The 17,649-nt window shown below is 42.3% G+C and overlaps 1 long non-coding RNA gene across 1 annotated transcript in view; it reads left to right on the top strand.

Moving 5' to 3' along the window:
• LOC133254701 (uncharacterized) overlaps positions 1-17,649 on the top strand; it is a 135,113-nt gene that overhangs the window by 86,980 nt on the left and 30,484 nt on the right. The window contains exon 2 of the long non-coding RNA XR_009738746.1: positions 6,357-6,509. This is a non-coding gene — a long non-coding RNA (uncharacterized LOC133254701). The remainder of the gene's footprint in view (positions 1-6,356; positions 6,510-17,649) is intronic.

Here is a 17,649-nt window from a genome sequence, read left to right as displayed (position 1 = left end):
TATCATTTACTGTGTTCTTTAAGATAATGAAAGCCAATCTCAACTGTTTGAAAATTGATGTCTTTTAAAATATTCTAAAGCATATAAAAGATAATGTTTTTAATATTAATATTATAAAGACTAAAACTAGATTTTGAAAAACTGATGGTTTGTGATTTCTCTGGAGTATGACTTTTGAAAAATAATAGTCATAGCCTATTTTCAAAAAGTGTGTACTGTGTTCCATGTACTTTAAATGTATTTACTTTTTTAGTCCACATAACAGTACTATGAGGAAGTTATATTACTCTTTCATTTATTAGATGAGGAATCTGAGACACAGAGAGGCTATAATTGCCCCAAGGTCACTCCACTCCTCTCAAATGGACTTTCAACTCAGTTGTTTTGGCTCCAGAGCTATAACACATTTAGGCTATATATTAAAAAAGAAATTACTCAAGATTTAAAAAGTGTATCTTCTTTTAAAAACCCTAGAGCCTACTAAGAGATATTTATCAACTCACATAGTTTTCAAAAAGTCTATATTGTTTGTAGAATATTTTGTTAGTGGTATAAAATCCAGATTGAAAACAAATCTCACACCACGTAGAAAAGGCACCTGTGAAGTTTTGTGTTCTGTATGATTATAGGCTTATTTAAACATCCTTTCAGTTGAAGGCACTTCCCTGGTGTCACTGGTTTCTTGACTTAAAGACTGAAAGTGATGTGCAGCCCCCAGGAGGGCTGACAGCCACATCCCTGTCCTTTCATTAAAGTCCAAACCCGTCCTCATTGCCTCAGACCTTCTCTGCACCAGCTCTTCAATATAATCACAGTGTCACTTGATTGTCAAGCTGATCAGGTCCTGCTAACAGGCATTTGGGAATGGTAATTAGGACTTAGTGTGTGGCCTTTATTCAAAGAGGACTGACCCAGCTATTACATACCATAAATATAGCCCTGACAAAAGCCTGAAAATTGGTTCTGGTTGATTGTCTCTGCATGACGCTGTGACTCATTGCTTAATTTCTTTCTGATGCTTTTGCCATAAAATTTCTGTAACCTATAATTTTTGTAAAAATATCTAATTCATGGTGTTAAAAATGGTTTCAGGTAACTAATCACATTTATAGGATATCTCAATCCTAGGACAACATTTATATTTACTATTCATTAAAAAAAATGTAAAGGTTTAGCTTGTTTATTTGCTGTTTTTATAGATAGCAAATGTATCAAACACCTATTATATGAGAGGTAAGTAAATTTAATTCTGTCTGCTACCCACAACCTCCAAGATAGCATGTACTCATGTGTAAGAGTCTCTGTTAGAAGATGGTCTTCCTGTTTTTCATACTGTGGCCAGTTCTAACACTGCTGGCAGTGCTGAAATAATTTCCAATCCTTATGGGTTTTGTAACACAAGGCAAAGTCTCAGCACAGGCTCAAGCCCACTGCTCCCAGCTCTTATCTGAGTCTGTGGAAGTCCCTGTGAGGTTTCTGAACACCATAAACACGGAGAACTTGCCTCAAATGACATTGTGGACAGCCGTGCTCCAGCCACTGTCCTTCCCTTCACAGTTCCACACTCCAACCCAAAGTTTCACTGCCTTAATGACAGTAAGCTCCTTGAAGACTAAGTTCTCTACTAATATGTCCCCAGGACCCAGAATAGTGCCTGTCACATGACAGAGAGTCAGTAACTGCTTGTTGATTCAAATATGGTGCATACATGAAATCATCCTATTTATTCCCACCCGCCCCCCCGCCAACATAGGGGTCTTGCTTCTTAACATTGTAGGTTTATTAGTTGAGATATCTTTTTAGTTAACTCTGTTTTTTTTTTTTCATGATTACAAAAATGACACATGATACTTATAACTATTTTGGAAAAAATTTAAAAAGTAAATAAAACAAAGTCACATATTAACACTGCTTTTTTGTTTGTTTTTAAATTTGGTATCATAATTTCTGGATGGTCTGGATCCTGTTTTCCACTTGTCACTATATTGGGAATCTTTCCCCTTACCACTATATATTCTTCTAGAATAATTTTAAATGCACACCTGCATGAGAGTTCATCATATGGTGTATATTGTCTTCCATTTGTTTTCCCACATCCACTATCTACCCTTCTCCACCTTATTTTCTGCTTGTGGAGGCTACTCTCATGAACCTTACAAAGGGTCCCCTGGCTTCCCAGTGGTCCATGGGAAGCCCTGGCAGGAGACGGGAGAGAAAGGAGGGAGAGAGGAGATAATAGACAGGTAGTTTATTGCTCTCATGGTCCCTGGACAGTCATCTCAGGTTGGCTGTGTCCTCCCACCAGAGGCTAAGTCTATACAGTTCTCTCCTTCAGAGATCCAGCAATTGTTCTCTCCCTCACCTTTTTAGATGAAGGGGTTTTGGCCAGGGTTACTACATATCAGTTGTAGTTTCCTGAAATACAACCTTTGTAAATAATCACTTGAGTATCCTATTTTTTGATTGTGTCAACTTTTCCTTTTGGGACCCTGATTGATATATACCACAGTTTAATAATTTCCTGGGATTATGTTATTATAAATAGTATTTCAGTTGAACATTCTTATACCTAGATCTTGGTGCTAATTTCTAATTTTTTTTTAAAGATAATTTCTACAATTAGAATTACTTTGTCAAAATTAAAAGAAAATAATGTAAGATGATTTATATATATCCAAATTGCCTTCCAATGTGAAATATCTATTGTAAGTAGCCATTTGCTATTTGTTTCTGAAAGCCCAGTATGTGAATCTTATTCCTGTTGTAGAGATCCCTAAAAGTATGAATTTTGGTGATAAGTAAGGCCCTACTTCTCCCTTTTGGTGGCTTCCCTGGTGGCTCAGATGGTAAAGCGTCTGTCTACAATGCGGGAGACCCGGGTTTGATCCCTGGGTCAGGAAGATCCCCTGGAGAAGGAAATGGCAATCCACTCCAGTACTCTTGCCTGGAAAATCCCATAGCCGGAGGAGCCTGGTAGGCTACAGTCCATGGGGTCACAAAGAATCGGACACGACTGAGCGACTTCACTTTCTTTCTCCCTTTAGAAATGAAGGAACCAGGTATTTCTTCATTACTTCCTGACAATAAACACTTGGGTACGTGAAGCAGGTTTTGCCATTAGGTATTCTTATTCTGGACTTGAATCTAAGAAGGAATATGGACCGGAAGACATGAGTGACACTTATGAGATTGTACACAGTGGGATGGGATGGCAGAGTTGCAAGGGTAGTGGCTGTGGTTACCACGGGAGAAGAGACAGTGGCACTGATGAGCATCCCATGAAGGAGGTCCCAGCTGTTGCCTTGGCTGACACGTCCTTGCTCTCTGCTACAAACTCTCTCTTGGTTCCTGTCTATATTCTAAGCCTGACTCTTCAGGCTCTCTCTCACTTGTTTATGAAATGATCCCTTTCTCATTATGAAACATCCCTCTTTATTTCTTGAACTGTTCTTTGCTCTGAATACTACTTTGTCTTCTATTGAGGTAGTCACTCTAGCTTTTTTTGAGGGAATATGATAGAAATAATCATTGTCTTTATTGTGACGAGGGGTACATGTATATGCTGAAAATTTCCGTGTCTTATACTTAAAATATGTACAACTCAGTTGACTTCAACTATGCTGTAATAAAGTTACAAAAATGGTATGAGTTGGCCTTTTCAAACATTCTTGAACACACAAAGAGAAGCACTGTCAGAATTGCTATAGAGTAATGCAAATAATACTATAATAAAAAAACCCTCAGAATTGTAGATATAGGACTTTCTTTGTATAGAATGGCTTTTTTGATTTACAGGTACCCTTCATGGACCTGTGTATTTATGGGCATGCCGACATTGTAGAAGTGCTTTGTAGGCGTGAGACTTGTGTAACTATAGAGGATTCTGAGCTTGGTTTAATGCTCTGCTGTCACCATTTTAAAGTTCTTCTTTTTTTCTTTTTTAGTGGGGAAGAGGGGGCAAAAAGCAGAAATTTATTGTCTCCTCGTTCTGGATGTCCGAGATCAAGGTGTCCTTAGGTTCTTCTGAGATCCATCTTCTTTGCTTATAGATAGCCACCTCCTTCGGAGAGGGCAGTGGCACCCCACTCCAGTACTCTTGCCTGGAAAATCCCATGGACAGAGGAGCCTGGTAGGCTACAGTCCATGGGGTCGCTAAGAGTCGGACACGACTGAGTGACTTCACTTTCCCTTTTCACTTTCATGCATTGGAGAAGGAAATGGCAACCCACTCCAGTGTTCTTGCCTGGAGAATCCCAGGGAGAGAGGAACCTGGTGGGCTGCCGTCTCTGGGGTCACACAGAGTCGGACACGACTAAAGTGATGCAGCAGCAGCAGCAGCAGCAGCCACCTCCTTGCTGTGTCCTCATATGATCACTCTAGCTTTTTATGCTTAGTGTTTGCAAGACATATTTTCCCATGCGCTTGTTTTAAACTATCTATGTCTTTATATTTAAAGTGGATTTCCTGTTACTCTTGGCTCGAAGCAGAAGTTGCCTCTCTTACTTTTCTGAACTGTTTTGTTCTTTCCTGTGAGTTTCTATTTAATCAACTAGAGTACTACGATTTGCAATCAAGTTTCTTGGTGGCACAATATTGGTACGGTGAGCAGACTGTAAGAAATAGATCCTTAAGGAAAATGGAGGAATCCAGACTTGCTAGCTGGGGTAAAAGGCAGTGAAAATCCTTTTGTATTAGGGGGTTGGTCTTCTGGCAGCTCAAGGCATGCAGTGGTTAAAAAAAAAATTCCGTATTATCACCTTATTATCCTTATTATCACCTCATTGAATACAAAGTTTAGAAAAATAAAGTGGTTCTTGGCATTGAAAAGTGTGGAGGGAATGAAAATTTAAAATGCTGTGAGATGGTCTCATAGAGCTGGACCTAATGGGAAGAGAGACAAGCGTAGAATATCAGAGCTTTCCTCGCCTGCCTCTTCCTCACTTTGACTGCTTGTTAAGGCTCCTCATTTTTCTGATTTTGTTATATTTTGAGCAATTTTGGATTGTATCGCGCATGCTATGAATGTCATGTTGTAGAGAATGGATTCTGTTAATTTCCGCTGTGAGTCATGTTTTCATGACTTGTTTGGATATGAACTCCAAACTCTTTTTTTTTGTCTTTTAAGTTCCAAAGTCAGTTTGGTTCAGATCTTCCACCTTTGGGTGAGAGGCTTTGAGTCTGCTTCATGCATGTGCAGTCAGGGGCCAGCCAGACCTGTGGGCAGGCAGAATCTGGGTATTTCCTTTCTGACTCTTTCCCTTTTGAAATTTCCCCTTTCTCCAGTGAGTGTAGTTAACCTGGACTCTTGATTCCCTAGGCCAAAGAAGTCATGATTTTTCCATCATGCTTGGTGCTTTGTGTATGCTGCTGAGCCTCTTCAGGCTTGAAGAGGAGTGGGGAACTGGAGTGCTTACTCTGTATAACTCCCTCCCGCAGGCTCAGACTGCTCCCTGGAGTCGACTTCTCTTCACCCTCTTGTGCCTCTGTATAGCTGCTGCTTGTATATGTCCAGATTTCAGAGTAGCTACTGGTGGAGGGTTCATTCTCTGTGCATTATGTAGAGAGTTTATCCTATGTGGGCCAGGATGTTACTGGCTATTATTAGAAGCTCCTGAATGAGTGCTTAGTCAGTTGCTCAGTCATGTCCAACTCTTTTCGACCCTTTGGACTGTAGCCTACCAGGCTCCTTTGTCCATGGGATCTCCAGGCAAGAATGCTGGAGTAGGTTGTTATTTCCTTCCCCAGGGCATCTTCCTGACTCAGGGATTGAACCCACATCTCCTGTGTCTCCTGCATTGCAGGCAGATTCTTTACCTGCTGAGACATCGAGGAAGCCCCACTGGAAGCTCAATCCTTATTTAAAACACATCTTTGCTTTTTTCTCTTCATGTTTCTGGAAAGTCCTTCTCCTCACTCTTGTGGATATGATATGTCCTTCAGAGCACCTTCAGGCTTGCTGTGAGATCTGGGTCCCTGAATGTTATATACTGAAGGGGCTTAAAGATTATTCCACTGAACCTCTTCATTTCACACGGGAGAAAACTGAGGCCTCAAGGGAGCAAGTCATTTACCTACAATAATGGGTGGTGCTGCTGGTGAAGGTGGGTGAGAGTCATCTGAGAGACCTGAGTTTGCAGAGGAGAGACACATCTTCTGAAGAGTGCAATGTAATTTGTGAAACTTGTTGAGAAGAACCTTTTCCTTTGATGTCTCTGTGGCAATGATAAGGGTATTATGGATTTAGAGGTTTGAAATGAGTAAGAGAAAGGATTTCTTTGGAAATCTGGTCTGAAACTGCCATAAATTTTAGAAACATCCAGTTGGAAAACACATCAAACATGTCTTTTCTCTAGCAGGTTGTCACATTTCATCACCACGGCTGGTTTTCTATTTCCGGCTCTGTCTCCTGAAGCAGGCTGTGCTCATGCTAAAGAGAGAGAGACTCAGCGCTGGAGTCAGAGGGTGACAGGCGGCACCTCAAGCAAGAAGCCTTTACCACAAGGATTAAGGTCCTCTCAGTCTTTGATTGCTTGTCTGTTTAAATAAGAATGTACAGAATTCTCCCCAGTGTCCTCCTTCTTCCCCCACTTCCTTCTTTCCTACTCCATCAAAATTGACAACATATCAAAAAGATGGCCTCAGTCTCATCTCTTACCAGTAGTCACTCTACGCCAAAGCTGAATTTGGACATCTTCTTTGATTAGATGGTTGTTGTTTTTCAGTCACTAAGTTGCGTCTGATCCTTTGTGAACCCATGGACTGCAGCATGCCAGGCTTCCCTGTCCCTCACTCTCTTCCAGAGTTTGCCAAGTTTCATGTCCATTGAGTCTTTGATGCTATCCAACCACCTCATCCTCTGCTGAGGATGAAAACTGACCTTTTCTAGTCCTGTGGCCACTGATGAGTTTTGCAAATTTGCTGACATATTGAGTGCAACACTTTAACAGCATCATCTTTTAGGATTTTAAATTTCTCAGCTGGAATTCCATCATCTCCACTAGTTTTGTTGGTAGTAATGCTTCCTAAGGCCTACTTGACCTCACACTCCAGGATGTCAGATGGTTAAACATTTTAAATTTATGCTTTCTGGGGTTTTGTTGTCCCAAATCATAATAGTAAATGAAGGGAGTCAGAGAATAAAAGAAGTCAAGTCAAGCAAGAAACTTGGGGAGTGGGGGGACGTTTGAACACAGTATTAAATACAGTGGCTCAAAGTAGAAGTATATTAAGGTATAAAATACTTAGTACCTAAATTATATAAATTTGATGTAAGTTGTGGGAGACGGGGCCTTGAAATAGAAATGTGGGTTTTTAGAAAGTGACTTCATTTAAGTTGGGCAACGTCATATTTGGAGTTATTCCCCCAATGGCATGCATTAACCTGTGAGGGTGAGATGCTGTCCTGACAGTGTTCCTGGGACTTGAGAGTCATTCATTCATTCCATGGACCACAAATTTAAACAAAAGCAACCAAACAAAGCCACTCAACTCTTCATCAAATGAGTAAAGAGGTGGTTGATTTATAGACCTGGATGGATATATTTCCTCCCGCATAATCACCACCACTATGAAAGAAACTATGAAATCTTTTCCTGTTCAGAAGATGAAGTCTTCTTCATAAGTGGGTTGGAGTTTTTAGGCTCAGCATTTTAGCCAAATGTGGTGTGTTTAGAAGAAATTTTCTGCAGGGGCTAGCCTCAGAAGGGTGCACCCATGCGTTTATAGGATGGATGAGCAGTTGAGTGAATATATAAATTATTTTTAGCCTGTAATATAATATCATCTAGTGACTGCTCTCCTGGGTTGGGGTTCACACCAATGACCTCACAGGTATAAGTCTTTTCTTTGGAGTTCAGGAGGTCAGGATGTAGCAACTGGACACAGAATGTTTTTCTCTGAAATCAGTTATTAAAAATAAGCTGTTGCCATCACTAACTTTCTCACTTTAAACGAAACTGACACAGTGACCAAATAATTGGTGGTAATTGCAGGTCTGGTGTCAGGTTTAATAAACCACTCACACTGCAAATCCTCTAAAGATGTAGTTAGGTCTTCTGTTATCACAAGATAGGACTTTCATATCCTTTAGCACCTGATTGCTGTTGCTTGTATTTTCCTTCAATATATTATTTCCTATTTTTTAATAAAAGAGCTGTCATTTCTAATAAAAAATGAAAAAAAAAGTCACCCAGGGAAATAACACAATTGATGGGTATCAAAGGCTGAAATATACCAAGTAAGTGCACATCTTCAAAAACTTTACAATAGAATCTTGACTCTAAGATGGACTTTGTGCTGGGACTGTAACTCACCATGTGAAATGAGAGGATTCCTTATTTCTAAAGGTTCCTCAGTCTCATCTTCTTGTTTCCAGGAGGCCTCCCACTTGAAATGAGTAGTAAGCTTGTTTGGTCTTGGCTGGGTAGAAGTTGAACACCATTTCTACTTTTGGGTGAATGGACACACATCCCTTCTTTTGGCTTATGTGATAGAGTGAATTCACAATATGTTACATCCTCCCTCATTAGAATTATATACATCTACACCCTTTGTCATGTGACTTTGCAGCCTCTCCCAGTAAGTGAGAAGAGTGCATTTCCAACATACTCTGTTGATGTTGGGATTGGTCAATATGACTTTCTTTGGCCAATGGGATAGAGCTAGAAGTTGCAGTATGCTAGTTTGAAGCCAAGGCCTCAGGAAGCATCATGCGTTTCAGCTATACCCTTGCACTAAGGATGTTATACATGAGAAAAACATGCCCCTTGTAGTCAGCAAGGAGGATAGGAGCTGTGACTGCCTTAGAGTCAGGCAACATGGCAAGGAGAGCCTGGGGTGGCAAAACTCTGTGGAGCTGTGGTCAGTGCCTGGAGTCCGCAGTGCTGCTGGTGGGTCCTGAGTGGATTGTTTTTATGGCAGGGTCTTCACTATGTCTTCCTGCCATTGTTGTCCACCCAAGTCTTTTTGGCCACGTCTTCCATGGTTCTGAGTCACTTGATATCCTTTGGGTAAACTCCCTTACACTTAGATTTACCAGAGCTATGTTGTCACTTTGCAAACAAAAACCCTGACCAATACATCATGAATTGGAAAGGAACCTGGTTTTCTTAGGATTATATCCCCTAGGTATGGCTTTGGGTACTGTATGTAACACAGTCCTAGATTGTCTTCTGGAATTCTCCTAACCTCTTTGAACAGTACCGCAGAGGGGTTCAGAGCTCTCACTTCACACACAGGGTTTATTCTGTGTGTCTGCAACTGACTATCCTCTTGCGTGAGCCATTAAACCTCTCTGTGCCTGAGTTCCCTCGTGTGGAACTCAGGATAAAAAGAATACTACAGTTCGTGTGCTGCTGAAAGGCACAATAATGTACGTTCCATGCTAAATTCTCAGTAAGTATTAGTGTAAGTCATAGTGAGGGTAAGTAATAGTGTAAATAGCGGATAGTGTAAGTAGTAGTGTAGAGATGGTAATGATGAGATGCTGCTGTTGCTAATATTAGTATCATCCTGTGAGATAATAGTGACTTGTGGACCTTGTCCCAGCTCACACAGTGCAAATGGTAGACATGGAATCTTCCTTGCTCTCCTGAGTTCCAAAGCCTTTGTGAGTTAAGATAATGCAGTGGTTCTGAACCTTTTATCCTGCATGGATCATGTGTCTGCAGCACCCTAATGTCCATGCCCTGATTTTGAAAGTGCTCTTTTTGTGCTGGGGTGACAGTATTCATGGAGAAGGCGATGGCACCCCACTCTAGTACTCTTGCCTGGAAAATCCCATGGATGGAGGAGCCTGGGAGGCTTCAGTCCATGGGGTCGCAAAGAATCGGACTCAACTGAGCAACTTCACTTTCACTTTTCACTTTCATGCATTGGAGAAGGAAGTGGCAACCCACTCCAGTGTTCTTGCCTGGAGAATCCCAGGGACGGGGGAGCCTGGTGGGCTGCCGTCTATGGGGTCACACAGAGTCGGACACGACTGAAGTGACTTAGCAGTAGCAGACAGTATTCAAACTCATGTCCATTTTGGTAATCATAAGCTCACGAAAGTGAAAGTGTCAGTCACTCAATTGTGTCTGATTCTTTGCGACTTTATGGATTGTAGCCAGCCAGACTCCTCTATGAGATTCTCCAAGGCAAGAATCCCTGAGTGGGTTGCCATGCCCTCCTCCATGGCATCTTCCAGACCCAGGGATTGAACTTGCATGTCTTAAGTGTCCTGCATTGACAGGTGGGTTCTTTACCACTAGTGCCATCCGGGAAGCCCAAGAAGCTCATGCCTCACCTCTATTTCTATCATTCTATTTAGATATCTGCATCTAGATACCTGGGGCTTCCCCCCCAGGTGGCGCTAGTGGTAAAGAATCTGCCTTCCAATGCAGGAGACATAAGAGACACAAGTTTGATCCTGGGGTTGGGGAAGCTGCCCTGGAGTAAGAAATGGTAGCCCACTCCAGTATTCATGCCTGGAAAATTCCATGGACAGAGGAGCCTGGCAGGCTATAATCCACGGGGCCGCAGAGAGTCAGACATGACTGAGCAACTAAGCACGCATGCTATCTAGATCCCTACTTCTACATGCTTATTTGAGAATTTCTCAGTGTTATTGCTGAGGGAAGTTGTGCTTTGGGTGTTATAGCTCTTAGGGGTTGGGTGAAGAGAAGACTGATGAAGTTATTAGATGATCTAGTTGGTATGCTGGGGTGGTGTGTTGATGATGGTGGTAGAAGGTGTGTCTTGAGCAAGCATCCAGGAAGATGCAGCCCTGGAGCCCCAGGAGGCAGAGGAAAGGCCTGGAGGGATGCTAACATTTTAAGATGGAAGAGTCTAGAGAAAATTTCACTTCTTTTACCTAAGGCTCTCTCTGGTTCAAGAATGTTGCTTGTACTAAAATGTATGGTTACGGCACTCAAGATAGCTGTTTTCTTGCTCTTTGTACACCCCAAGCCTGACCAGTGCCTGTTTCATCTACACCCTACTTGTATGACTGACCTTTGTACATACTTGCTTCAGGCCCCAGCTTGTGATTGTTCTTATCAAAGGGGTGTGGGAGGTGTACCCTTCTACTGATTTCCCTGGAAACTGACCAGCCCATCTGACATCAGTTCCTCTATAATGGGTGGTCTCCCTTTCTCCCTGGGAGTGAAGACTGCCACCATGTCCTGCCTGCTGTTGTCTGTACATGGTGGGGTGTTGCTCCAGGACTCTGCTTCAGACATGTAAGCTGCTCCATCCATTAAACTATTAATGTCTCTGTTACTGACTTCAGGCTCTTTCCTTGGTCTTCAAGCTGGGAAAGTGCAGGGCTTATTGGCCTGTATGTGCAGCCCAACATAAAACAAATATAGCAGGTTTAACGCTCAGTCCCAAACTCAGCTGTGTGAAATATCACTTTATATCCTATAATTCAGAGTCACTTTTCCTCTGATAGAAAAGTAATGCTCAGCCATTCTGAGCATTTTACACCCACCCCCACTCCCAGCCTCTGTCTGCCTCGTGGACTTGGGTCCATGATCCAGGTATTACTCAGTGCCAAGTATGGGACATGGTGAGAACTGGGGAGAATCTCAGTGACTGGTCATCATCTCTCAGTTGAGACATCTAATGTGTCTGTCCTCATGATCCTTTTGGGTATTGGGACACTCTTATTTCCTGGATATGCCAGGGCCCTGAAAATCTTTGCAGAGTCCAGGATGTGAACCTAGCGCAGCACTTCCTCTTAGGCTCTGATCTCCTCTTTGTTTCAGTACCAGGAAGTGGGGGGTCTGGATGCCTGATGGTTTGGACACAGCCCCCTCTTCCCGAATCTCAGAGAATCCTTTTCTGGTCTTCTCCTTCCATGTTTCTCCACCCTCTTCAGTCTCTGCTGCACTTTTCCAACACCCCATCTCTGCTCTTCCACTTTTCTTCCTACTTCTTGTAGAAACTCTTGGAATTGTCTAGGGCTGATTTTATGTTTTGAACCACATACCTTCCCTGAGGTGCTGAACAGAGAGCTACACTATTAGCTTGAATAAAGAGAAAAGGAACTATGGGGAATTCTCTACACTTACTGATTAATATGTCCAAAGATTTTCTAGCCACATGAGGGAAATTGAACATGATACTCTGCAGATTATTGGGAATTGGCTCTATTACTGCTTGTCAGTTCCTGGGCAGCTCAATTTGCAGTTCTGTGCCTCAGTTTCCTCATTTGCAAATACGTTTTTGCTAACTCTCTAAGCCCCAGGCACTGTTATGAAGATGAAGGGATGAAGAGGTATTAAAGTATTTTGAGAAAAGAAAAAAAAATATTATATATAAAAATACTATAGATGTCTGGAATTAGCAAATGAACCACCCCCTCAGGACTCAGAGAACTGCTTGAAAATCTTGTATTGGCTGTCATATTTTGATATTGAATTTGTAGAAAAATATAATCACTGAGGAGAGGATGAGAGATGGGAAGAATGGAAACAAAACCTCATACAAAAAGATAATAATGATGTTTCTCATCTCAAAACCATCTCCAAATTGCCTGTTTTCCTCCCATCAAACAATTGATGGGCAATGAGATTGTGCTTATTTGCAGTTAAAGCTATTGCAATGCTGACAATTAAATGTATATGCGGAACAGAATAATGGAGCAGTCCCATTTTTATCACCAGAGTTAGCCATTTTCTCCACAGGGCACGAGGAATACGTGAGAGAGCTCTGCACCCGACGCGATTTACATGTAAAATTCGTCCTCTTTGCAGGCTTGGAAGTGCCTTGGGGGGGTCAGAAGTTTACACTGGGTCACGGTGGGTCTGCTGATCACTGCAGAGTCATTCATTGTTGGCTGCTCTGATCTTGGCTCCATTCCTCTCCTCCTCATTCCTTTGATTCACTGAAGAAATTGCTGACCCGCAAGAGTCCTTCATGGCTGCTATCAGCCTCAGGCTGAGGGTGTTTTCCACCTTGGAGATTTCTCCACCCATGACCTTGAGACTATAGCCCTTCACCTTGGAGGCTAATAATGGTCACAGAAGCAGCAACAATGGGGAATAGAGAGTAGAGAAGATACTGTTAATAAACCTGGGTTCATCAGCTCCTGTGACAAACAGTTGCTTCCTACCACTGAGCTCCTGTTTCTTTTTTGTTCTACCTGAAAACTTGCTTAGGTGCTGCTCAGATTTGCTTCACCACTGTGATCAACCTGGAAATAAATCTGTGGAAGTTACATACTCGAACAGTGGAGCATCTCAGTCACTAGGGAACAAGTCAGTGTCTCCATGTCCCAGCCTCCCATCTTTCAGTGCAGTGGTCCTCAGAGTGTGGCCTTTGGACCAGCAGCCTCAGTGTCACCTGGGAACTTGTTAGGGATGCAGACTCTTGGGCCCCACCCTAGACCTTCTCAGTGGGAAACTGGGAATGGAGCCCAATCATTGGTGTTAACAAGCCCTCCAAAAGATGCTACTGCATCCTCACATTTGAGAACTGCTGCCTTAGTGGGATGACTCTGAGCTGGCTTCCACACATTTTCTCAGATGGTCTAGATGGCTGAGCTCCAGTTTCTCACAGTGGTTAGCTGGCCAGTACCATACCCTTCACTGACTCTTGTTCCTTCCCCATCACACATTCCCTACTTCCTCATTTGTACTTCTGAGGATCACCTCCCCAATAAACCGCTGCCTCCAAAGCCTCTTCTCAGGGTGTGCTTTCGGGACATAACAAACTCAAGACAAAAACCATCTGCTGGAGGCCTACCATGTGTAGGGTGCTTTGTATATATAATCTCACTTAATCGTCACAGATGAGGAAACCAAGACTCAGCAAAATCAGTTAGGCTGTCTGGAGTCACCCTGGATGAGTGGTAAAGTCAGCTTTTAAATCTCTTCCTGTCTGACCCCAGAGCCCACACACAGTGACCACTGCAAAGCCAAACAACTCATTATACTGGTTAACAGCGTGAATTCTGGGGTCAAATATTTGTGTGTTTGGAAACCAATCCTACTGCTTCCTGATTATGTCAACTTGGAGAATTTTCTTCTTTTCTCTGAACCATAGTTTCTTCTGTGCAAGGACAATGTTGGCCACCTCCCAGTACACACACCATAGAATTCATAATACTGTGTACACAGGACACCGTGGCGGCTAAATATTTCATTTGATCTTTACAATATCTTGAGATAAGTGTCCTTTTCATCTTCATTTTAAAGAGGAGGTAGCTTGCATCTGCTTTCCCAATTCTCGGCTGGTGGGTCTCTGAAAACCTTCAAACAGTTCTTGCTTAGTACAAATATGAGTGTGTTACAGTTCATCAGGAATATTCTGGTGAGATGAACACCAGGAGGAAAGTCAGTACTTAGGAGCATCATGTGAGTTTAGCAGGTAGCTGGCAGGAGCGCCGTTAGCAGGGGACTTAGCACTGCTGTTTATTCCAATAGAACCATGAGCCCAGGAAGGAGCGACAGGAGTTGGAACTGAAAGTGACCTTCAACATAACCTAGTGTTGCTATTGTTCAGTTGCTAAGTTGTGTCCAACTCGATGTGATCCCATGGACTGCAGCACCCCAGGCTTCTCTGTCCTTTGCTGTTTCTGGGAGTTTGCTCAAACTCATGGTCATTGTGTTGATGATACACTAACCATTGACCTAGTGTAACTGCCTGAATTTACGAGTGAGGAAAAAGATACAGAGAATGTAAGCAGTTTGATCAAGGTGCTATTTAGAGCAAGCCTCAGTGGGACTGTGGGAAAGATATACCAGGAGGGCAACCTGGCTTTTTTTCTTGGCTTGTATCTAGGTCACGAGACCTGCTTCTACTGGGTTGGTAATAACAGTTTTCAAAAATCCCAACATGTCAAAGAGCAGGTATTGATGGCTACATAACTACTTTTACTGCCCTCATTCCCACCTCTAAAATCATTCTAAAAAATAACTCCTGGAATTCAAAGGGCCCAAAAACCCCACTCACATGAGCCTCAGTGTTTCCTGTTATAAACTAGATACCATGATATCAATTCTTTTTCAGGGTGTCCAGAAGTTCTTTTTTTCCCCTGAAAGAGAGTCTAGTGGCTTCTTTCTATTTTCCCCCAACCCTTCAGAGACTTGGTAAATTCTCCAGAATTTCCCCCAAATTGAAGAGAAGTAGGTGACCTGAAACTCAGCAGAGTCCTGTCTCATTGTTATGCTCAGAGGTTTTGAGCCGATATCCAACACCCAGCTCTGTCTGATGAGGGTCTGATTCCTAGAAGGGCCACATTTGTTGGTCATACTGAGGGGTTGCCCCTGGAAGGGGGCCAGCAGCAGGCATGCTGGTTCCCTGCAAACACTGACCAGGCATCTCCCCTCTTTCAGGCAGGCAGGATCATAGGATAGAGAGGTGCCAGCTGCTCCAGAAAACAACAGGACCCTATCTTCCCATGGCCCAGGCAAAGGGCTGCTCAAACTCAATCCATCCCAGTTACCTTCCTCACTCCCTTTTGGGCCTTGAGCAATAACAAAGTTTCCAAAATATTCCCAGGGCCAGGTTTACTTCAGTTGGGTTGTTGAAGCCTAATGAATTTGTTCTAAATCGGGATATAAGTTGGAACTGCAGCATTGAAATTATTAATTTAGTTATGTGCTGCATAGAGCTATAAAATACACTGAAAATGTAAAGATGGTTAAAGCATCTTATCCATATTAAACAAAGTCACTGAAATTTGAAATATACTTTTACTAACAAAGAATAAAAAATATAATATTTCTAGACATAAGCATATATTATGTTATATATATCATCAGAAAATCTCACTGGAGAGAGGGGTAAGGAGCTGTAAGGGTGTACTTTAGCTGGTATGGGGGTGGGGTTGGTCACGATATGAAATATTAGATGCAAACAAAGTAAGAGCCATTTATGGCTTCACTATTTATAAATGTGACCAACCCTTCTTGAATCCATTTCTATTTCCTGCCTGCACCTTCTCCTGGGGGTAATGAATTCCACAAATTTATTACCTTCTGTGTGAAGTAATACTCCCGTCAAGCACCCCGGGAAACCAGCTCTTCCAAGCAGGCAAGGTGAGTGAACTCCCTGCCAGTGATTTCTGCTTATTAAGTGTGGCAGGGCCATTTGTGAGGCGGAGGAATTTTCTGACAAATTGTGTCATTGTGATGCATCATTCTCCTAAATTATGTGACTATGCAGATTTAGGAAGCTTGAGCAATTGGTATAATTTTATCTTACGGCCACTGAATTGTATTTCCATCTTTGGAATGACTGCCAGAGAGCATAGAGAAAATTTATGGCACCTGTAGCTTGTGGGTAGGTTTCATAGTCTGCTAGTTTCACTAGTCTCATTTCTGACCCTACTTTGTGTTTTTCCTTTCCTTTTCCCCCTATACTACTTTGAATTTGTGTTATCTTACTGTATTGTATGCATATTCGTGAAGCACAGTAAACCCTTTTTGAATGTGAGATGAGGAATTGACAAAGCAGAAACAGATGCATTCAGACATGCACAGGCTGAGGGAGAGAGGGACATGGAGAAGAGTTTAGGAAAAAAGAGAGGGAGACATGGATGTGGATGGAGAGGAATCCAGGAGGGGAGACTCGAATAATGCAGACTTCCATGTGAGATTTATGGAATTTCTGTGACTACTCACCTCATAAACATCATCAATAGAGCATTCTCTGTTGATTGTCCCAAAGTTTCATGTTTCAGTTCATTGATCTCTGAATATCAGCCAGCAAGCAATATAATACATTAATTACTCAATCAAACAACAAAAGTCATCAATGGTCCTGTAGAAGCATAAGACATGCATCATATTCCAGTTTTTTTTTTAAGTTGTCAGATTTATTTAGGTTTTAGCTTAAAAAAAAAAAGTTCAGCTGCAGAAAATGGCATCTCATCTGAGGCTTTGAAACTGCAAATCTCACCAGAGCAGTTCCAGGAAGAAAAGGTGCTATGTGTAGACCAGAGACACTGATGTATAGAACAGTCTTTTGGACTCTGTGGGAGAGGGAGAGGGTGGGACCATTTGGGAGAATGGCATTGAAACATGTATAATATCATATAAGAAACGAATCGCCAGTCCAGGCTCGATGCAGGATACAGGATGCTTGGGGCTGGTGTGCTGGGACGACCCAGAGGGATGGTACAGGGTGGGAAGTGGGAGGGGGGCTCAGGATGGGGAACACATGTACACCAGTGGCAGATTCATGTTGATGTATGGCAAAACCAATACAATATTGTAAAGTAATTAGCCTCCAATTATTTTAATAAATACATTTAAATTAAAAAAAGAAGGAGGTGGGAGTCTAAACAGTGAGGCTGTTTAGATTAAGCTTTTTTGATAAAGTAATTCCTTATCATTTCAGTTTCCTTTGCCTTTCCTCTGCTTATTTCTTTTTGGCTGCACTGTGTCTTTGTTGCTGTGCTCAGGCTCTCTAGTTGTAGCGCATGGGCTTAGATGCCCTGTGGCATGTGAGATCTTAGTTCCCTGACCAGGGATCAAACCTCCCCTGCATTGGAAGGTGGATTCTTAACTACTGGACCACCAGGGAAATCCCAGTCATTGGGATTTTCTTTCCTGATCCTTTTCTTCCATTGGATCCTCAGCCCTACTAATCAGACTTCTCTCTTTCCTTCAAGATTGTGTGCCAGGCCACCCCCTTTTGATGTCCCAAGAAACTCAGTTC

Source organism: Bos javanicus, chromosome 10 (genome assembly GCF_032452875.1).
Source record: "Bos javanicus breed banteng chromosome 10, ARS-OSU_banteng_1.0, whole genome shotgun sequence".
NCBI lineage: Eukaryota > Metazoa > Chordata > Mammalia > Artiodactyla > Bovidae > Bos > Bos javanicus.
The sequence above is the reverse complement of the archived record's forward strand: the minus strand, read 5'-3'. Positions and strand labels throughout refer to the sequence as shown.